An 8,868-nucleotide genomic window follows, 5' to 3' on the forward strand; every position below is an offset into this window, starting at 1 on the left:
ATGGCATCTGCAGTTGACCTATTTGGCCTGTAGGCGAACTGAAGAGGGACCAGAGAGTCAGGGAGGGATTAGGTGATGAATGGTTGGACCAGCCGCTCAAAACACTTCATGATGATGGAAGTGAGTGCTACTGGGCGGTAGTCGTTCAGGCAGAGGATTTTAGTTTTCTTGGGAACAGGGACAATGATGGTCTTCTTAAAACATGCGGGGACTACAGACTGGAGCAGTGACAGGTTGAAGATGTCTGTGAAAACATCTGCCAGCTGATCTGCATACACTTTGAGAGCTCGGCCGGGGATCCCTTCAGGTCCAGGTGCCTTGCGGGTGTTGACCTGGTTAAGGGATCTCCAGACGTCTGCCCTGGATATGACGGGGGGGGCAGCGGTCTTCCTGGGCCTCTTCGATCTCCACAGCCGGGGAGTTACTCTCAAAGCGTGCATAAAAAGTGTTCAGATCCTCTGGGAGAGATGCAGACACTAAATCAGCACTTCTGGTTTTCGCTTTGTAGTCTCTGATGGTTCTCAGTCCGGCCCACATGTTCCTAGTATTGGAGCCCTTGTAATGGGACTCCACTTTGTCCCTGTAGAGTCTCTTAGCACTGCTAATAGCACTCTGGAGCGCGTGCCTGGATTTCCTGTATTCCTTCAGATCCCCTGAGATGTAGGCAGCAGTCCGTGCTTTAAGTTTAGCATGGACGTCCCCATTAATCCAGGGCTTCTGGTTTGGAAATGTTCATACAGAAATCCTGGGTACAACGTCATCGATGCATTTGCTAAAGTAGCAGATGACCGCGTCCGTGTACGTGTTGATGTCATCATCTTGGAACACGCACCACTGTGCTGAAGCAGTCCTGTAGAGCCGAGTCTGATTGGTCGGTCCACCGCTGAATGGTCCGAGTCACCGGTCTGTCACGCCTGAGTTTCTGCCTATAGGAAGGCAGCAGCAGAACTGAGACATGTTCTGATTTGCCGAATTCTGGGCGGGGAAGGGCCTTATACGCACCCCGGAAGGGAGTGTAAACATGGTCCAGCTGATGTACTGGTAGTATCTCGGCAGGACTTTCCTCATCTTGGCCTCAGGCCGTGATGTCTCTGCCCTGTCGATAACTGTATGCAACTCGTCCAGTGCCTGGTTAGTGTTGGCGTGTGGCGGAATGTACACTGCTGTTATAACGACCGCTGTAAACTCCTTCGGGTATATTAGGCCGGCATCTGATCATGAGGTGCTCCAGGTCCGGAGAACAGCCCGGAGAAATAATCCTCACATCCGAGCACCACAGATTGTTCACCATGAAGCAGACACCTCCTCCCTTGCTCATACCTGAGTTTGTTGTCCGGTCCTGGCGGTGAATGGAGACACCCTCGAGAACAATGGTGGAGTCCAGGATCGAGGGGTCGAGCCAAGACTACGGAAAACCAACACGTTACAAATTTTAATGTCCCGTTGAAATGTCATCCTGCTACGAAGTTCGTCCAGCATGTTGTCCAGGGACTGGACATTAGCCAGAAGAATGCTCGGTAGAGGAGGCCGGTTTTCACGTTTCCTCAGCCGGACCAGGAAGCCGGCCCGCGACCCTCTTTTCCTTTGTCGTCGCCTCCGAGTTCCAGGTACCGCAGGTAAGCCGCACCATGGGTAGTCTCCTTTTTTTGTTGTTGGTGGTGGTGAAAAAGTGTTTTTTACCGTCAACCCGATGGACAGAAGTTGTTCTCTATCATATATGATGATAGGGCTCGCTTTACCGGAGTGCACAATGCAAAATAAAGTAGAATAAATAACAGAAAGATAGAAAAAATATAAAAAAAGAGCAGAGCTGTGGGAGAGGGCGAGACACGTTAGCCTTCCTCCGCACCATCCTTTGCACTGCACAGTGCTGTTATACCCAACAGAGTTCTATCTGTGTGGAGTTTGCATCTTCTCACTTTTTCAGTGTGCGTTTTCTACAGATTCTCCAGTTTCCTCCCACAGTCTTTAGACATTCAGAGAGAAATTACCATAGGTGTGTCTGACCTGCAATGGGCTGGTAACCTGTCCAGGGTATACCCTGTCTCTCACCCAAAGTGTGTGTGTGTGTGTGTGTGTGTGTGTGTGTGTGTGTGTGTGTGTGTGTGTGTGTGTGTGTTTGTTTGCTTATGTCAAAAGGGCTGCAATTGTGTCTCTCAATTATAGGAGGATGTAATTGGAATAGTTTTGTGTTGTGTCTGATATGAGTTAAAACAACTACATGTAGATTTGTACAGCAGTACCTTTAACAGATAGGATGCATTGTGTTATTATATCATGAACTGTGCAGGTGATGCATTATCGTACCTGCAAATTCTGTTAATGGGTTTTGTCCAGAGTGTGTGTGTGCCCAGTACCAGGCATGTCCACCAATCAGAAGGCCTCCTCCCTCTGCCACAAAGTTCTGGATATCCTCCATGTGATCACCGCTGTATGCTGTGCACACGAATACACTCAGGTCTTTCCTGAAGTTTGTCTTCTCACACTTTAACCCTGACTTGCTGAGGATTCCTAAGGCTTGATCGTGCAATACCCCAATGACCCCATTCCGGCCTCCATCCAACCAGTGAACGGCATTACTCCAAAATTGCGTCATTGGCTGTTATGAGAAGAATTATTTCAAAACAGAAACAGTAGTTAATCAACATTGATAAGCATTCGAGACATTAAACTGCTGGGGACTAAAAACATTTAACAAGATAGAATTGGAAAATAATTATATCTACTGTCTCAAAAATATAATACTATCCACAAATGATAATGTATACCTGCACTTATTGAGAAAATTCTCATCATATGCTCATTTTGACTTAAGAAGGCAGAAATTATAAGTCAAATCGTTAATGTAGACTTTGTACCTCTCGTGCAAGAAGTCCTTCATGTGAAATCAAAATGACCCGTCCCTGTCCATAGTAGGTTCCTGCCAGGAACGCCTTTCCATTCTCTGTGGTCCCAATGGAAAAGGCAAGAGGGCCATGGACCAGAACCTCTGAAAGTGCCGCTCCCTCTGGGAGGTCGAACTCTGAAACCCCCTTGAGTAAGAACTCCAAGTCATCCTCAAAATCCTCTCTGTTTCTGTATTTGAAAGGGGGGAGACGATATGCAAATTAAAGATTCAGAAAATCATAGGATTAAAGTAACTGCTAAGTGTTATCTTCTTTATGCATCTGTGCCGGCAACAGCCATGGGGCAGAGAAATTATGTTTTTCGGGTTATCCAACCCATTCTGGTGAATTTCTTCAAATTTAGTACAAACATTAAATTCAACTCAAGAATGAATTGAGAAGGTGGTTGAAGGTCAAGGTCACATTGACCTAATATTAGATCGGAAAATGTATGTTGACTGAGATTTGGCACAGACATAGAACTGCAGGTAATCCTAGTATAATTTAAACAAAATGTTGGTTCTTTGATTTTAGTTCAGTGCCATCGAGCATATTAAATTATACAAATACGATATATAATTTACTTTATATAGTTCTATATAGTTCTATTTTTTACAAATGGTGACATGCATTGAAGACAAAAATAACCAGGGAATGGTAAAGTTACACTTTAAGCATCCTAACAAATAATTATTACCTTAACAAACAGCCAGTTATGTAATATTACTTCCGAATATTATTATTTTTAATAATTAATTTTTTCTATAAAAATAAAATTTGCCTTTATCACGAATCTATCCAAAAATTATTGCAGCAAATAGCTTTAGTGATTAATTAAATTTAATTGTTGATTATCAGATCAAGTAAGAACTAAAAACCCAAAATCTTTTCTGTTTCTGTATTTGAAAGGGGGAGAAGTAAACAAGATATTTATAAAAGTTATAGTGAGATATAGAATTTTTGAAAAGCACCAGTGACTGTTTTAAATCATACTGTTTTTCTTGACCAAAAAGGTTAAAGGATGAATAATAATAATATTTATTTACTATGATTAATATATTTTAACATAAATTGGTATCATAATATAATGAAAACAATTCGGTAATAGCTTCAGTGTTAGCTTCATTATTGTTAAAAATGTAATAAATGTGCAGAAACTTTTCAAATAAGAGTTGTCTCTTTACAAAGTGAAATCTTTCTAAATGTGCAATAATCGATAAGTGTATTCACTCACACTACAGCCATCCAGGAGGATGGGATTTTAGGATAGACAGGCAGGTACTCTGCCTCAGCCTGATGATCAGAGAAGTAGATTCCTGCCACACCAGAAAACTTGTTCCCTTCAAACACAAGCAGTGTGTTTTCTTTTGGGTGACTTGCAGCCCAGCTCCACGCCTGACCTGCTATCAACACTCCTCCTCCAGCTTTCATGAATGCCACTAGATCCTGCTTGTGTGCACCCACACTGTAGGCATCTGTCACATACACACCAACCCCCAGATTATCACTAAAGGCTCCCACCACTTTGGCTTGGAAGCTGGATTTGCTGAGGTTCTCAGCGACTGACATAACATTTTGATGATCCCTACAGACAGGTTATCGGATCCATCTCCTCTCAGCCAGATCAGAGCATTCTCTACAAGAGCTGGGAGGGTCCACAGGTAACTCTCATGACCCAGAACTACAACCCTTCCACTGCCGTACAGAGACGCAGCCATCGGGACCTGGCCTTTGCTGTTCATTGCCAAAGGAAAGGCATGGTCTCCAGTCAGAACCAGTTCGCTGGGAACACTTGGGCCACGGATGTCCAGCTCTTTCAAGCCTCTCATCAGAGACATGTAGGCCCCTTCATGGTGGTTTTGCATGGTCTGGTTGGACATGGTGAGAAAGTTTGATGCTCTGAAAACCGACAGAAAAACAGGAAAAGAGTTGACTCAGACACAATACTGACTTTGATAACATATGACACTAGTTGGTCTGTACTGTGGGGGAAAAGAAATATGATCCATTACAAAGTCAATTTCAACTTACAACTGGAGACAAAAGGCTATAACGTACTTTTGTCTTGGTTTCAACAGAGGCCAAAGAGTTTGCAATAATTACTGAGACGAAAGAAGGAAAGAAAGAAAATAATCAATTGTAAAAAAGTTTCTGCTTGTATAATCAGACTGCTGCAGACATCAGACGGTTTTCAAGAGAGCCACTCTCATGCAACATATATCTTATCGAACAGATGAGACAATATAAACGAGAGAAGCAGTATGGGCGTGGGTATTTAAGCGACAAATCTAAAAGAGGAGTGACTTCAGTGACACGCTATTAATGCCAGCAATGATAAGACATCAGCACCTGTCTGCTAACATTCTCATGTGTGAATAATAAACTTCATGGTGGTTTTGCATGGGCTGGTTGGACATGCTGAGAACGTTTAATTCTCTGAAGTCAGAGGGTGGAAGGCAGAAAAACAGGAAAAGAGTTGACTCAGATATAAGTAGTTCAGGTTAATTACACCTAGCTGTACTGTATGTCCAATCAGGCTGTCCGGAGGGAATACACAGACGAAAAACGAAATCACTGATGACTTTGTATAAATGCACATCTTTTTCATTACAATCAAGTTAGTCACAGTCAAATATAAATTTACAATTAATAGAAAGAAAAAAAAAGATTATCAGATACTCTCATTAACATATACAGTTTTATTTGCTTACCTGAAGTGAAGGTATTGTTCTGCTTCTATTATCAGACTGGAGTCAAGACAGGCAGTAGTAGCTATATTTGCCCCGACACACCGATATGAGTTAGACCAAGAAAAAAAGGAGTATTTCAGGGATATAACAAAAAGAGGAGGGACTTCAGTGACATAACTCACTGACAGGTTGTCGTCAATCAAGAGTTTATACCCATCTCTTAACATTCTCAGCATGTCAACACCTCTCTACTACATAGAAATGCATCCTTGCTGAGAATGTATAGCTTTCCTGTTTGGTAAGAGTCAATATGTAGATGTTGACAAAATAATATTGTGTAAAGAACCACCAAAGGCCTTTGTGTTTTTGTACAGTGCACCAACCACACCAAGGCAATTTCCTGTATGTGCAAATATACATGGCAATAAAAAGAATTCTGATTCTGATTCTGATAATTACACAAACATTTGACAAGATGAGCATGTTGAAACACCGTATATCATTTGATCTGTCTAACAGAAACCTATATTATAAATATTAGTCTGACTTAAATGTGAGAATTACCGGGAGCATTTTGATAATCAGTAATCACGTATCAAGTATTTTTTATCATTGTCATCTGAATATATTTGAGATTTCGACATTCCACTGTACTAGCTTTATGGTAGCTCTGCAGGCTCCAGTCAGAGAAATGTATGGAATCTGTCCAAAATCTTATCTAAGTCTTCAAACGTAAATTTGTAGCTGTAATTATGAAAGAGGATATTAGCAGTTATACAATAACTATATATGTTTAGTCTTTTTGTATATATATATATATATATATTATTCATGTATACTGTATATATTATGTGTTTGCATAATATATTTTCAATGGTTATTTATATTTGTTCTTGGTCATGATAGCATGCTCTGTTGTGTATATAGTCCAAGCATTGTCTCCTTCGTGTACATAAGGGCACAATTTGTTTTAGAACTTAGGATAAAATGGAGAATATCCCTTGAACGTTTGAAGGTCGTCCGCATCAGTTTGATGATAAGTTGCCAACCACTAGCAGATATTAGTGAACATTAGTGGACATTAGTGACATATCCTCAGTTGTGTACCCAAGCATCATCACCTAGTCCAATGAGCAACCCGATGGTGGATGTTGCGTTGAAAACCCTGCAGCCAACCTCCACAGCTAAGCTGCTCTGCCTCAAATGCCATGTTTGTATACCACAGCCTCTTCCTCTCATTCACTTCATCAACAGCATCCTCCCAGGGTACTTTCAATTCTACGAAGTAAACAACACGCAAGGTGTTGAACCAGAATATCTGGCCTGGTCTTTGGGTGGTAGTCACAGTTTGTGATAGGAATGTAAGCCGCTGGAATACATCCACCAGCATTTCTCAGTCATGGGCTTGCTCCAACTGACCACTCCTAGTCAAAGGAGGCCCTCTCTTTTCCTGTTCCCCACCCGGACAATTTTCAGTAATTGATTGTGTCTCCATGTGTACATAAGTTGGGAGAGACTTCGCATACAACAATTGAGGATGTGTCTGAGGGTAGCTCGAGTTAAGCATAGTTGGTGGGATAGATCTTCATTCAACCACTGCTGGAGGTTAGTGGGTGAAGGAAGGCTGTCAGTCGTTGCTCTACACCAGTGGTTCTCTAAGTTCTCAGAGTGTTCGCACCCCAGGGCGTCGCAAACACTCTCCAGGGGGGGCGCGATGTCACAGACGGAGAAAAAATTACAAAAAAAAAACGACCGCCGACCTGTCAGTGGTTAGAGAAAGCTCCCTCAGTGGTGAAATGCTAGGGGCTGGACTGACACAAACAAATCAAATCGTTCCTGATCCACCTATCAAAAGAGGGGTGTTATAATTTTAACGCGAGTTGCACGTACGCTTCCGAGTATAAAAGTAACTGCAGGCATGGTCAGCGCTAACCCTCACTGAGACGACACCCTGCAGAGTTTGTGCGATTGCTCTTGTTTCCTCTATCATTCAGATATTCATTGCTTTATAATCAGTATTTTTTTAAACTCACTCCTTTCTTAATAATACCTTCCTGCACTTGCAGTAGGCCTATTCGTAGCCTAAGCTTACGCCCGGTTCACACCGGACGCGGAAGTGACACCATAGCGTGGCGTAAGCGCTAATCCCTAGCGTGCCGGCGCTTGGCTGTTCACACCGGACGCTGAAGCCACGCTGAAGCGCCGGGCAGCGCTAATAATATCACCCATTGATCCAGTAGTATAAAAGCATATACTTACTTGTTGCTCCAGCATTAAGCAGCAGCGTCCCAACATTTGTCTTTTTTTGTGTTGTCTTTATAAAACATGTTCCGAGGATCATACAACTCACTGTACTTCTCCACTTCAATTATTAATTTAATGTCATGTCGCTGTTTGCTCCGTTAAATGTCGGGTGTCGAGGGTAAATTACGTATTCTCCACTAAAGCCTATGTGGAGAATACGTAGCCCCCCCCTCACTCTCTTTTTATCTTTATCACTGCTTGTGTGGCTGTAGAGGATGGGCAGAGGGGGACATTTAATAATGTGGTTGGTAAAAGTGGTAAAATTAAAACTCCAAGACAACAGAAGGTGAATACAAAGTATGGGATGCATATTTGATAATTTATATCATATAAAATATGTCATCAATATCGTTTAAAATAATTTTTCAGTGTGTTTCCTGTTGCGATACGCTCGCATCAAGCGAAAAAAATAGACTCGACGCCGAAACGATCGCTGCACTGCGCTAGGCAGCCGCAGCGCGGCACTTCAGTGTCCGGTGTGACCAGCACAAAGGTTTAACATGGGAGTGGATGGGAGCCAGCTGTTTTTTAAGGCTCTTCAATCCTCCACCGTGTTGCAAACAAATAAAACACCAGCACTTGAATACTATTCTGTGCGGTCCCTGTCTACATTGTGTAGCCTACTGTTCGTTTTGTTTGGAACCATTGCCTAGCACAGCCTTATTCATTATTCATGTGCAAGTCGCTCACAGCCACACATACAAACACACTCACAAGACCACGACGTTGCAATTAGAACTTCATTAACTTCACACACACTGTATCAGCAAACAAACACAACTATGGACAAGTTTCTGATCAATCTATCTATATCTCTATCTATCTATCTATCTATATATATATATATATATATATATAATGTGTTGTAGTTGAAGGTGGCCAGCTTTGGGGGGGCCCAGCTTGCAAAAGTTTGAGAACCACTGCTCTACGTAGTAAGCTGATCAGATGGACTTCATCTCCCACAGGTCTCTTCCATCTGATTTATTTTT

At 42.3% G+C, this 8,868-nt stretch overlaps 1 pseudogene; it reads right to left on the reverse strand.

Annotated features, from left to right (window-relative positions):
- LOC128440802 (TRPM8 channel-associated factor homolog) overlaps positions 1-4,771 on the reverse strand; it is a 36,759-nt pseudogene extending 31,988 nt beyond the window's left edge.
- Positions 4,772-8,868: the final 4,097 nt, after the last annotated feature.

The sequence above is a fragment of the Pleuronectes platessa genome, chromosome 5 (assembly GCF_947347685.1).
Source record: "Pleuronectes platessa chromosome 5, fPlePla1.1, whole genome shotgun sequence".
Classification (NCBI taxonomy): domain Eukaryota; kingdom Metazoa; phylum Chordata; class Actinopteri; order Pleuronectiformes; family Pleuronectidae; genus Pleuronectes; species Pleuronectes platessa.